At 39.4% G+C, this 13,934-nt stretch overlaps 1 non-coding gene and 1 pseudogene across 1 annotated transcript; one reads left to right on the plus strand and one right to left on the minus strand.

Moving 5' to 3' along the window:
• Positions 1 to 4,051: 4,051 nt before the first annotated feature.
• On the minus strand, positions 4,052 to 4,169 carry LOC126250362 (5S ribosomal RNA; annotated as a pseudogene).
• A 6,008-nt stretch (positions 4,170 to 10,177) lies between these two features.
• Positions 10,178 to 10,318, plus strand: LOC126250447 (U4 spliceosomal RNA). Its single transcript, XR_007545683.1, has one exon. It is a non-coding gene; the product is annotated as a U4 spliceosomal RNA (small nuclear RNA).
• Positions 10,319 to 13,934: the final 3,616 nt, after the last annotated feature.

The following is a 13,934-nucleotide window of genomic DNA, read 5'->3' on the forward strand; positions in this document are numbered from 1 at the left end:
GGCAAAGACAGTTAACTTACTAAAGAAAGACAATTCATACTCTCCCACCAGAGAAGAACTAAAACCTTTGTTGAGTTGGTAGCACCACCTTTAAGTTATCTTTGCAACTAGAAATAGAGTCAAAGTTCATTTTCTGAAAGACTGAAGTATATAGTCATAACACCAATATACAAAAGCAAGATAAGTAACTGACATCTGATTAAAGACTGATCTCCACCTTATCATACTCACATTTTGTTTTAAAAGGTAGCTTACAACAGAATACCAAACTATCTTTCTAACACAGGTGTATTAACCACATTTCAGTTTGACTGTTGTTAATGCTTCTCTGATGAGATGGCAATGTATGACCTCATGAACACAATTCTACAGAACTTTATAATAGGAGTTACCATGTAGGAATTTTCTGTGATCTTGTAAAAGTCTTTGATAGTGTAGATCATAACATTCTGCTAAGTAAGTAAAATGCTATTGCATTAAAGAATTTTGTTTTATAAGAATGGACTCATATCCCAACAACAGAAAACAGAAGGTTACATTAGCAAATAAAATGCCAAGAATAAGATTAAATTCACATTACAGACACCTTAATTATGGTGTATTGCAAGAATTTGTGCTTGGCTGCTCCTTTTCTCAATGTACATAAATGAATTACATGGGGATCTGCAGAACTCTTCAATTACTGTAATATTTCCTGATGGCATAAGTATATTGTTAAAGGGCCCAAATACTTTGATACAAGACATAAGTAGGAGAATAATCACACTGGATTACAACTGGTTTAAACATCGTAAGCCTTAATCTTACAAAAACCCATACTATGCAATTCCAAACTCAAATGTGACTTACAGATACTAGAAGCAGAGATCAATTGGTGAAGTTCTTGGGCATCCATATAGGTAATAAACTAAGGTGACATCAGCATGTGCATAAGTTAATCAAAAAGCCCAGTTCTGCTTACTCTGCACTTACAAATCTCTCTCACTTTGATACCATACTGTCTGATAATCTTCTAGGGCTTTGCATCAAAGGTGAAAAAAGAATTTATTCTACAGAAGTATATAATAATAATAATAATTTTGTGTAAAGTTTATAATCTTACATTTTGCAGGGAAGTAGGGATTCTTACACTTACATCTCAATACATGAACTCCATAATATTATTTGTAGTTGATAGCAAGAATAAAATTTAGATAAACTGAGCAATTACAAAGGAAGGATTAGCCATTGACACTAGTTCAGCATTTACAGGATACACACTACTGTGCTCTCTCTACAACTATCATTCATGAAGGCTTCTTCCATATAGGTTAGAGAAAATCTCTAGCAACTCAATTCTCATCTGAAGAACTGGGAAGAGCAATGCAAGAACTGAGAGAAAATAAACCAGCAGGCTGTGATAACATACAAACTGAACAAATAAAGCAGTTTGGTACCAAAACTAATGAATGGCTATTGAGGATGGTGAACAGACATTTGAAAATATTTCAGGCTCCTGGACTGCAGAGGAAAACAGAAGTAGTAGCATTACCCAAGTCTGACAAAGAGCTGACTGAGCCAAAAAATTTCTGTCCTACTTCCTTAACCTGCTATCTATATGAGGTATTTGAAAGAATGATTCTGTCAAGTATAGCAACCAAAATCAGTATGAAAGTTATATCTGAACAAGCGGATTTCACACATGGAAAAGTGCGGTCTAGCCAAATATTAAATCTGATCAAACACATTGAAGAGTGTTTCAAAATGGAATTAATGACTACTGATGCCTTTGCTGACATTTTTGCTGCATATGATGCAGCAAACCACTGATGACAACTTACAAAATTCTACCAAATAATGAAGGACTTGTGACTAATGCACATCTTAAGAGGAATGTTACAGAATTGAAAATTCTATATACCCCAGGGGAGAAAAAGTAGATAGAGCAATCAAAAGAATGGACTGTCACAAGCAAACATTCTGCCCCCTAAGCTGTACAATGTACACAAATGACCAGCCATACCAGCCTGAAATAGAAAGCTTCAAACAGACAGATGACATTGCTATCATTGCTCAAGGAAGAACATCTGAAGAGTCTGAAAGAAAACTGACACAGGATTTGGTTCCCTTTTGGATCTGCTACAAAGAAAATAACCTGCAATCTAATCCAGAAAAAAACTCAAGTATTTAAATTTCACCTGCGTAATAGAGAAGCCACAAGACTGTTGGAAGTAAAATCTAGAGGCATTACAGTACACCACTACACCAAACTAGAATACTTGACAGGCGACCTAAAGTGTACACTGCATTTAAATAACACTGCACTGAGCAAAAATGTTAAATGTGTGCATGGAGCAACATTATATGTAAATTGACTGGTTCAACATGAGTTCTTCGATCATCAGCAATGTAACTATGTTTTGCAGCTGGAGAATATGTGGCAGCAGTATGAGAGGTTCTTGCCACTCCAAACAAGTAGAAGGTGCTTTAAATGATGCTGTCAGGACTGTCAATGGATGTCTGAGGCCTGCACCTGTCCGCAAATGTTGACCCACTTCTGACCATAGCTCCACCAAATATCAGAAGCAAAGCAGCCAGTAAAACAGAGAGTCAAAACAGAAGATTGACCCACAGCACTTAATGTATAACCACCAAACCGTTCAAATTCATCTTTAGTCAAGGATGAGCTTTATCTAACCAACCTGAGACTGCCATATTTACACATGAACTCTCTGCAAAATGCAAACATGCACCCCAAAAAGGAAATCATGTAAGGGCAGCAACTACAGTACAGTACATAGAAAACACTGAATAGTTTAAGAAAATTAGTCACAAAATGTACAGTAAACACAGTTACGTGAGGGAATCTAAAAGTGACCAGTCAAATGCAGAGAAACATGAATAGTTGAATATTCACTCATGTGCCCAAGAATAGAGTTTGTTTGCATGGCAGGAGATCTATTTTTATGGAATGATAAAGACATTAAAGCTGCAGAGTTTTGGAAGAAGAGATTTTAACTGGATTTCCATATCACAATGAAACAGTATTTAATAAGTTGCCAGTGGACATTGAGTAGGAAACTGAAAAGCCTCACATATTTAAAAACAGAGTTAAGGGACACCTCGTTTGACACATCTACAAACTATCAGAATGTAAATTACACATAACTCTAACATTTGTATAGGACAGGTCCTGGTACTGACATACACAGCAGATAGCAAGTGGTCTGTGTAAAGTTACACAAAAACTTTACTTAAAACATTAAATGGAAACAGCAGCTGAGTAGCACAGAAAGAGGAACAGTTGTTTATTCCCAAGCTGCTGTTTGTCTCATAACATACATAAATTAATTAATCAGAAGGTAATTAGCATAAGTATCATTTTCAGAAGTTTAGCACTAGGCATAATTTGTCACTAGCATATTTACATAGGCAGCCAGCAAGGACTGCATCTCCTTGTTAATGTGGAACTTGCCTTATTCCGTGTTCCTGAGGGCTCTGCTTCATCGCAAGATTTACAATACACAACCTAGTATTTTCATTAAGTAATTAATCAATTTCAACAACACATTAAGTTGTCAGTATCATATGTGTTGATGGTCTGATATTGTGTGAGCTAGAGCAATCTCAAGAAATGTATGTTAGCACTCAAGGGTACACAATATGACTATTGTTGTAAGTTTCTGTTCTAGTTTTGCTCTCTGAAGAAGCACTTCACTTAACGTTCCTCAGTCCACCACTCCCAGGGCTATTAAATCAATGCTATTTATTAATTCCAATTGATTTACAGTATTGGGTTTCACTGCTCTTTTCCAGAAGGGAGGTCAGGGCGATAGAGCATGATATGGTGATATACTAAAAAAAAAAAAAAAACACTCTGTCTTCAGGCCACAAGTGGCCTACCAGGACCATCCAACCGTAGTGTCATCCTCTGTGTAGGATGCGGATAGGGGGGGCGTGGGGTCAGCACACCGCACTCCCGGTCGTAAGATGGTAGTCTTGACCGAAGCCACTACTATTCGGTCGAGTAGCTCCTCAATTGGCATCACGAGGCTGAGTGCACACCGAAAAATGGCAACAGCGCATGGCGGCCTGGATGGTCACCCATCCAAGAGCCGACCACGCCCGACAGTGCTTAACTTCGGTGATCTCACGGGAACCGGTGTATCCACTGCGGCAAGGCCATTGCCGATGGTGACATACAGTCACTTTTAATCAATTTTTTATGATCTTAATTTCAATGGATTCTTTGATGATTCGGGTGCATATTTTACATAGCTGGAGCACATCCGTTTGTAAGAAATAGTTGAAATGTCTAACTATGAAGCTGAGCTCAATGAATGGAGACTTGTAAGATTGTCATACATCCAGCTGTCAGTTGACACAGAGCTCCTCCAAAGTTTTAACAGTTTTTGAGACCTATAGTCAGGGGTGTTACAAGCACTTTGATATAACCATTCATTTCAGTGTGTTAGATTATCATTTACTCTATTTAGGAATTATGCAATTTCAGTGAGTGGTATGAATGTGCACCCACCTAATACTTCTCCATAATCCTCATGATACAGCCTGACAGATTTGCTTACAACAGTCCATCAAAATTTAAACCACTAAAAAACTCACTAACAATGACACTGGGCATATATAAGTAAGAAATAGGCCCTGACATACGAATGCTTAATGAACAGCAGAGGTAAAGAACAAGTTCACTGATCACACCATAAATTTCAGACACAAACAGATGCAAACATACTCATATGACTGGTCTCAGTGAATGTAAGCCAAGTGGAGCACCACTAAATTATTGCTTCTGTACTCTCCTGTGACATGGATGGAAATACATATAAAGTTGGAGTCCACCAACATGATGTGATTAGTCCAAAATAACGGATGATGACATCTCAGTCTGTTGTGAAAATTTTGTGCTTATCTTACACAAACATCTACCCATATACAACTTTTCATAATGTGATCCTTCATTAGATCATAAATATCAGAGGCCAGTTTGTAAGTTGAAATAAGTTATTTAGGATCTTGAAGGTGTAGACAATGATTATACTTTCGATTTACTGTACTTTTTATGCTATTTGATAGAGCACACTCAATTTTTGAAGACCTTTTAAACTCAGCAGTTAGACTACCTTTTGTGAAATTAATTTAATTAATGAAATTATATATTATATATTATATTATATATTGATATTATGATATAAATGAAGATGCAGTGGTATAAAATTATGTTAGTGCAAGCCACTTAGAGATATTGAACCTATAATGTAATGAATATGTACGGACAATTTGAGATTTGTGCCTATCCATGTGTTTAAATAATGAATTACTTCTGACATTATTAATGTGTGGGAAAGACTCCCCCAGAAAATAATAAATTAGGAATATGTACCATAGGCATTACAATCAGTGACATGCTTTAGATTAGTTGAGGAACTGGTACTTTTTTATCTTCACAAGTTCTCATTTTTTATATCAGCTCTTTAATCACCTTTAATACTTCTCATTCATTTCTTGGAATTATTTTCTAAATACACACAGCTCGTGGACACTTCAGTTTTCTCCAATTTACCCAAAGTGTAAAACATGTAATGTTTAAAGGTGTAACAAACGTGGCCTTAAAAATAATACAGACTACACAAAACCTTAGGAATTAATGTGGACTAATACTTTGGGCTTTTTTGAGAAGAATTTGCATGCAAACTTTCACAGTAGCTCCACTCTGTCTTCCTATGCAAATTATTTCAGCAGTTTGCATCTTTGAAGGTTGGAAAGATGCATACTTAGTTCACTTTTAGTCCCTCATACCACACAGAATTATATTTTCTCATAAACTCAATAACTGTTTCAAAGAAGTTTTCACTTTTGAGCAAAATTTAAGATATTTAACATGTGACAAAGGTGAAGATTCATTCTAAAACATATTCAAGGAAAACTTCCTGTACATATTTTCATACAGCACACTTTTTTGTGTGTTGCAGATACCAAACTGTATATGACACTCGCTGACCTGAGGCTAGCCAAAATGAACAGCAAACTTTTGTGAGGGAAAGCATAGTGTGTGCAGTTGGTGTAGGCCTATGTACATATCATCTGTGTGTGTGTCTGTGTGTGTGTGTGTGTGTGTGGGTGTGTGTTTTTGTGTGTGTAACATATGCATGTTGTTTGTTTATGACTCATACATGAGTCAAACTTGCTACATGTAAAATCCTATGTAATAGATTTGACATGTCCAATAATATTGTGCTAAATGATCAGAGGACAAATAAATAACTAAATAAATTCTTAAAGGAACTAACAAAAAATGACTTAAGCACAATACACATGTTCCAATTTCTAGGTTTTCAGTGTTAAATATTTGACTTCAAATACCACAATAATGCAGTAAACTGATCAAAACAAATAAGAAAAACCTCAGTGTATCAACTCTTGAAGAACAGGAGTGGCCATGTTATATGATAAATACCTTGCAACATCTCATAAGTAGCTCAAAGTTTACTGTGAAGTTAATTGTATGTTTATAACGCTAAAGCGCACTAAACACTGCACATTTAACTTCACTTCCGTTCCCATTACTTACAATTCGGTTGTAATCGAAGAAATTGTGACTTTTACACAAATCTCAAACTGCGTTAGAAAGAAGTGCTATTAGATAATAAAGGCGTGAAAGCTATTTCTGTCACAGCTCCAGATGGAACAGGGCGAAAGCAACAGCTTATACTGGAGAAAGCTATAGCTCATAATACAAATACAAATTCTGACGACAAGGTCCTACAGATGTCTGTGTTTAAATGTAGTCAAGATAAGTTGAAGTCCCAAGCGACACAAATCGCCGCTTGGACACCAAGCTGTCAGGGGCGCCAAGAGGCACCACGACTGCAAGATTTCTATGCAGGGCCGTATCACAATCAAAAGCTGCCGCTTGTGGCATCAAGCTGAGAGGGGCGCCAGGGACAGCTAAGTGCAAGATTTTATACAATGCGTATCATTATTAGAAGCGAAAATTGACACAGGTGAAAGTGTACAAGGGAGAAGATGGGGAATGCCAGTTGATTAGTCGCTTGTGGGGAAAAATGTTCTGAAATGGAAAGGTCAAAATTTATTTTCTAAAGTGACAGACTGAGTACCGTATCACCAGCGGTTTCTGTTTCGTGACAAACAATTCACAACTTCAGTACAGTAACGTTACTGAAGGAGGTTACAATACTCCCAAGGAATCCAACAAACTATAAAGAGCGCTTGTCAAGCAATCGGCTTTTGGGTCATTGCTGGAAATTTAATAGTATTGGGTTAACGTATAAGTGAAATATGACGTTGCAATGATTGTATATAGATATAATTGACAGAATGGCATTATTTCTCCAACTACTAATACAAAATGTTTTTACCTGCAGTTTGAGTGGAGTATGCTACTGTCTCACCTCATTAGTTAAATCCCTACATATTGTAAAGTCCACATTTATCCACATACTTTTTATTGCACTTCCTCCAAAAATCGACACACGATGTCTAGAAATTTAATGCAATAGCACAGATCAAAGTCAATACACACACCTTAAAACTGCTGGATGGAAAGAAGTAAAAATAAAACGTAGAATTTATGTCACTCTGCACTGTTATATATTATCGAACAACAATAGCAGCGGAACAACAGTAATAGGATGCAGAGCACTAAAAATACGCAAGACTAATTTCTTTTTACAGCAACAGCAATACGAAAGAATTAATTGCTAGTGGTTATTTACACATAACAGTCTGATCGCCTACTAACTGAACTGGAATGCTTTCCGAATTTCGTGCATTTTATGAATTTCAAAGGCTTCAAGACAGAAATAAAACTTACATGTACCAGTGAGTGTTGCTGCTACACCGAATCTCAATTACATTACGTAGCTTCAACGAAAGAGACACATATAATACATATCACTTCACCTACCAGTTCAAGCGAGTAAACTGTAATGCGCGCCTTTCTCCTGCTGCTTTTAGCAAGAACCAGCTCGGTGGTAGCCAACGCCGTCTAGTGACACTTGGAGTATCTCTCAAGTCTCTGGCCAACAGGTGCTACAAATAATTACTCTGATTAAGTTGTCGTACTTAAATCTCAACAGGAATCAAATGAACGTAAACGCTACGTGAATAAAAAATACAAAGTAATTAATAACTCACGCTCAGACAATATGGCACACATCGACTTCTACATCAACATCAACACTCTACGAGCCACCTTATGGAGTGTGGAGGAGGGTACTATGTGTACCGTTGTCCGATCTCCCCCTTCCCCCTTTGTGTTACAGTAGCGAATGCAGAGATCAGGAAGAATGACTGCTGGTAAGCATCTGTGTGAGCTCGGATCTCTCCTATTCTACCATCATGGCCTTTGCGAGAGATATGCACAGGAAGAAGCATTATTTTAGTTAAGTCTTCTAAGACTGTTCCATATGCTGGAGTTGGATGAGCCTCTCTGTGACGCTTTCGTCCTCACCTAACAAAACTGTGACGAAAGGTGCAGCTTTTCTTTGAGTCATTTCTGTTTCCTGTCACTCTTTTCTTGGAGGAGTCAATACGCCTGTTATAAACATACTGTAGGGACACTGACAGCATTACTTCACTAAAGGAAATAACAGCACGAAATTTCAAAATTATCTCTAAACTGAGAAGCGTTCTCCCAAACATTAGGGCACAGTAAAGTGTTTCATGGTTGTAATTTACGCAGAAATGTGAGGAAAAAAGTTTGGATTGAGCTCGGCAGTGGTTCTTTGTAGTTTCGTAAACTCTTGTGTACAGATGCCCTCATGACGATGAAATACGTTACAAAACAAAACACGGAATATATACCAATAAGCCGAAGTATTATGAACGCCAGCTTAATAGCTTACTGGTCCATCTTTAGAGCGCAAAACAGCAGAGAATCTGTTGTCATGGATTAGACAGATCGTTGGTATGTTTCCGGGGATATGTGGCACAATTCCCGTAAATTACCATGTTGTGGTTTATGAGGGGTTCGTGCCCAATAGGATTCCAGATGTATTTGACCAGGTGCAGATCAGGGGCTTTTGGTGTCCAAGACGTCAACGTGAGTTCACTATCATGCTTCTCAAACCACTGTAACATGACACTGTCGTTGTTACATGGACGGTTAACTTGCTACAGGGAAACATCATTATCGGAGGAGACATCAAGCATGAAGGGAGGCCGGCAGTCCTTAAAAATGTTCAGGTAGTCCACTGTTGTCATGGTGCCTTCAATTGCTACCGCAGGTTCCATGGAACCCAGGTAAATAGTATCGTACATCCGCCACCAACTTGTGTCCATGCTACATTGCACTTTTTGAGCTGCCATTTGGCTGGATGGTGGCATATCCGGTAACAACAATCGACATGTAACAAGTAATGACATTTATCCGACCAGGTAACACTTTTACACTGATGCTCATTTTAATGTCAGTGATCCTGAGCTCACTGCAATTGCAGCTAACTACGCCACTGGGTCGACATTGGTACATGTTGGGGTTGTCTGCTATGCAGCCTCATCTTCAGTACTGTGCGTTCAACATTGTCTTCAGAAATACTTGTGCCTGCACTAGCACTGTACTCAGTTATCAGAGATGTCACATATCATCACCTATACTACTTTGTAAAATGAAAACGTCTCTGATCTCCACATGTTGTAAAGAGATGTAGACAACCAGCACCTTGTCACCTATTCGTAGTTTCACTATCCTTCAACCTGATTCCATAGATGCTCCCAGCAGTAGCAGCAAGCAGCAGACTAGTTCGCCATCCCCAAGATGCTCATTCCCAGATGCCCGACATAACACTCTGTCCCTTGTCAAAGTGGTTTATGTCATTGGGCGACCTGTAGTGTCGGTAGACTGATTCCTCAATCGTCTCTGCTCAGGTTATACACTTCCATTATTACATCATGTACCTTTGACATCATCAGGCTGCATTTAGTCTAGCGGTGGGCAGTGGTCATAATGTTTTGGCTAATCAGTGTACATTTTACTTAAGATTATATGCGTGTATTTAATGTTCATTCCACTGATGCTTTCCTCTGTGTTGTCAGTGACTGAAGACACGAGTATTCAAAAGTTTGAGGCTCCTATCCATCCATCTTAATCAGCGGCCTAGAAGGATATATTTGTTATGTACTGAATATAATGTCAATGGGCAGTGGATGATACTTGAATAGCGTGAAAAAGTGGCAATATCGTAACCAATGAGGTTTATCCGAGGTGCGATTATTGCTAGTTGAAAACTTTTACCAATACCCCGCCTAGTGGACGTGAAATACCGTCCGCTACGGCAATTTTTTAGACCGGGAGACTCAGACGTTTATAACGTGTGGCAAGGACGAAGAATCCAGTGAAATTTTTTTAAGTGCGTTATCTGAAAACTACCTTGAGCAGTTAGACAGAGAACCGACTCTTGGCGATAACATATTAGACCTTCTGGTGACTAACAGACCCGAACTATTTGAAACAGTTAACGCAGAACAGGGAATCAGCGATTATAAAGCGGTTACAGTATCGGTGATTTCAGCCTTAAATAGAAATATTAAAAAAGGTAGGAAATTTTTCTGTTTAGCAAAAGTGACAAAAAGCAGATTTCAGAGTACTTGACGGCTCAACACAAAAGTTTTATCTCAAGTACAGATAGTGTTCAGGATTAGTGGACAAAGTTCAAAACCATCGTACAATATGCATTAGGTGAGTATGTGCCAAGCAAGATCGTAAGAGATGGAAACGAGCCACCGTGGTACAACAACCGAGTTAGAAAACTGCTACGGAAGCAAAGGAAACTTCACAGCGAACATAAACATAGCCAAAGCCTTGCAGACAAACAAACACTGCACGAAGCGAAATGTAGTGTGATGAGGGCTATGCGAGAGGTGTTCAACGAATTCGAAAGTACAGTTCTATGTACTGACTTGGCAGAAAATCCTAAGAAATTTTTGTCTTATGTCAAAGCGGTGACAAACTGTCCAGACACTCTGTGACCAAAATGGTACAGAAACAGGGGAAGACAGACTAAAGGTCGAAATACTAAATGTCTTTTTCCAAAGCTGTTTCACAGAGGAAGACTGGACTGTAGTTCCTTCTCTAGATTGTCGCACAGATGACAAAATGATAAATATCGAAATAGATGACAGAGGTATAGAAAAACAATTAAAGTCGCTCAAAAGAGGAAAGGCAACTGGACCTGATGGGATACCAGTTCGATTTTACACAGAGTACGCGAAGAAACTTGTCCCCTTCTTGCAGCGGTGTACTGTAGGTCTCTAGGAGAGCGTAGCGTTCCAAAAGATTGGAAAAGGGCACAGGTCATCCCCGTTTTCAAGAAGGGACGTCGAACGGATGTGCAGAACTATAGACCTATATCTCTAACGTCGATCAGTTGTAGAATTTTGGAACACGTATTATGTTCGAGTATAAAGACTTTTCTGGAGACTAGAAATCTACTCTGTAGGAATCAGCATGGGTTTCGAAAAAGACGATCGTGTGAAACCCAGCTCGCGCTATTCGTCCACGAGACTCAGAGGGCCATAGACACGGGTTCCCGGGTAGATGCCGTGTTTCTTGACTTCTGCAAGGCGTTTGATACAGTTCCCGACAGTCGTTTAATGAACAAAGTAAGAACATATTGACTATCAGACCAATTGTGTGACTGGATTGAAGAGTTCCTAGATAACAGAACGCAGCATGTCATTGTCATTGGAGATAAGTCTTCCGAAGTAAGAGTGATTTCAGTTGTGCCGCAGGGGAGTGTTGTAGGATTGCTATTCACAATATATATAAATGACCTTGTGGATAACATCGGAAGTTCACTGAGGCTTTTTGCGGATGATGTTGTAGTATATTGAGAGGTTGTAACAATGGAAAATTGTACTGAAATGCAGGAGGATCTGCAACGGATTGACGGATGGTGCAGGGAGTGGTAATTAAATCTTAATGTAGATAAGTGTAATGTGCTGCGTATACATAGAAAGAAAGATCCTTTATCATTTAGCTACAATATAGCAGGTCAGCAACTGGAAGCAGTTAATTTCATAAATTATCTGGGAGTAGGCATTAGGAGTGATTTAAAATGGAATGACCATATAAAATTAATCGTCGGTAAAGCAGATGCCAGAATGAGATTCATTGGAAGAATCCTGAGGAAATGCATTCCGAAAACAAAGGAAGCAGGTTACAGTACACTTGTTCGCCCACTGCTTGAATACTGCTCACCGGTGTGGGATCCGTACCAGATAGGGTTGATAGAAGAGATAGAGAAGATCCAACGGAGAGCAGCGCGCTTCGTTACAGGATCATTTAGTAATCGCGAAAGAGTTACGGATAAACTCCAGTGGAAGATTCTGTAAGAGAGACGCTCAGTAGCTCGGTACGGGTTATTGTTGAAGCTTCGAGAACGTACCTTCACCGAGGAATCAACAAGTATATTGCTCCCTCCTACGCATATCTCGCGAAAAGACCATGAGGATAAATTCAGAGAGATTAGAGCCAACACAGATGCATACCGACAATATTTCTTTCCACGAACAGTACGAGACTGGATTAAAAGGGAGAACCTCCGCCACACACCTCCAGGTGGCTTGAGAAGTATGGATGTAGAAATAGATATAGAAGTGTGTTGCTGTAATCTTCAGCACAAAGAGTGGTTTGCTGCATCTCTCTATGATAATCAATCCTGTGCACAGCTCTTCTTCTCTGTGTAACTGTTTCAAGCTACACTCATTTAGCGCTGTTTAATGTTGTCAGGTTTTGGTCTCTCCCACAATGTGTACCCCAGCACCCTTATCCATTTCCAAATTAACTATTCCTAGATGTCTCAGGATGGATCCTAAGGACATAATATTAAATATAATATTTATTCTCCTGTAAACATGTTTATCTGTAATAGGTGTCATCATATAAATTTTATATACTGGGTGGTTATAATTGAACTTTCCCTATTTAACGCTTTATAACACGGAAACTAATTACCGTATGAGTACCAAACGTGGCAGCATTAATGCCCAGAGTATGGGGTGCATGATTTCCAGCCATCACAGCGCCACAATTGAGCTCCAACTATGGCCACCGGGTGCCGTGATCAGTCATCAGATTCATAGTCTCACATGTGTGACCAGTCTCAGTGAGCTTGATTGACGTGTCGACATGGGTTTGAAGAACAGGAGCAGGATATTATTGGTGAAGCTCTGTATCAAAACAACAGTATTGCTGCAGCTGCACTTCGAGAACATGACAGTCTGAAAGGATTAAGGAAGGGTCCTTCTCCTCCACCTGGTGTGTGAAGCATCATGAAGAAGTGGGAATCAACTGGAGAACCGGGTGTCGCTTTGGGAAGAGGCCGACGACCGGTTGCACCACAGGTTGTTGATGAAATCGCAGGTGCTATTTCAGACAATGCTGCATGCAATTCCCAATCGTCAGGCACTTCACGTGCTGTGACACGACAGTCGAAAATTGAACAGTATACTGTAGAGAAGGTGCTTCGAAACATCCTCAAATAGTATCAGTACAAGATCCATGTCGTACAGCAGCTTGCACCACAGGACACACAACGACATGTTGGCTTCACTCTCCACTTTCTCACAAGGATTGACATCGACGAGCGCTGGCCCTCGACCATTGTGTGGACAGATGAAGCTCAGATTTCTCTGACAGGTGAGGTGAGCACACACCGAATTGCCGAGTCTGGGATTCTTCACCTCCAGCCACTGTGCATGAAGTTCCTCTGTATGGTGGTGTCACTGTATGGTGTGGCTTCAAAGCTACGTTCATCATTGGCCCATTATTTTTTTGGACAGGTTGGCGCTCAGTGGCCAGAGACATGTAGTGTGACTGGCTGGCGTTACTGCAGTATGCTTCGCCATCAAGTCATACCCGCCCTGCAGGAGAGAGACGCTTTATCAGCCGATCATTTCCAAATGCTTGACCGGTA

The sequence above is a fragment of the Schistocerca nitens genome, chromosome 3 (assembly GCF_023898315.1).
Source record: "Schistocerca nitens isolate TAMUIC-IGC-003100 chromosome 3, iqSchNite1.1, whole genome shotgun sequence".
Lineage (NCBI taxonomy): Eukaryota > Metazoa > Arthropoda > Insecta > Orthoptera > Acrididae > Schistocerca > Schistocerca nitens.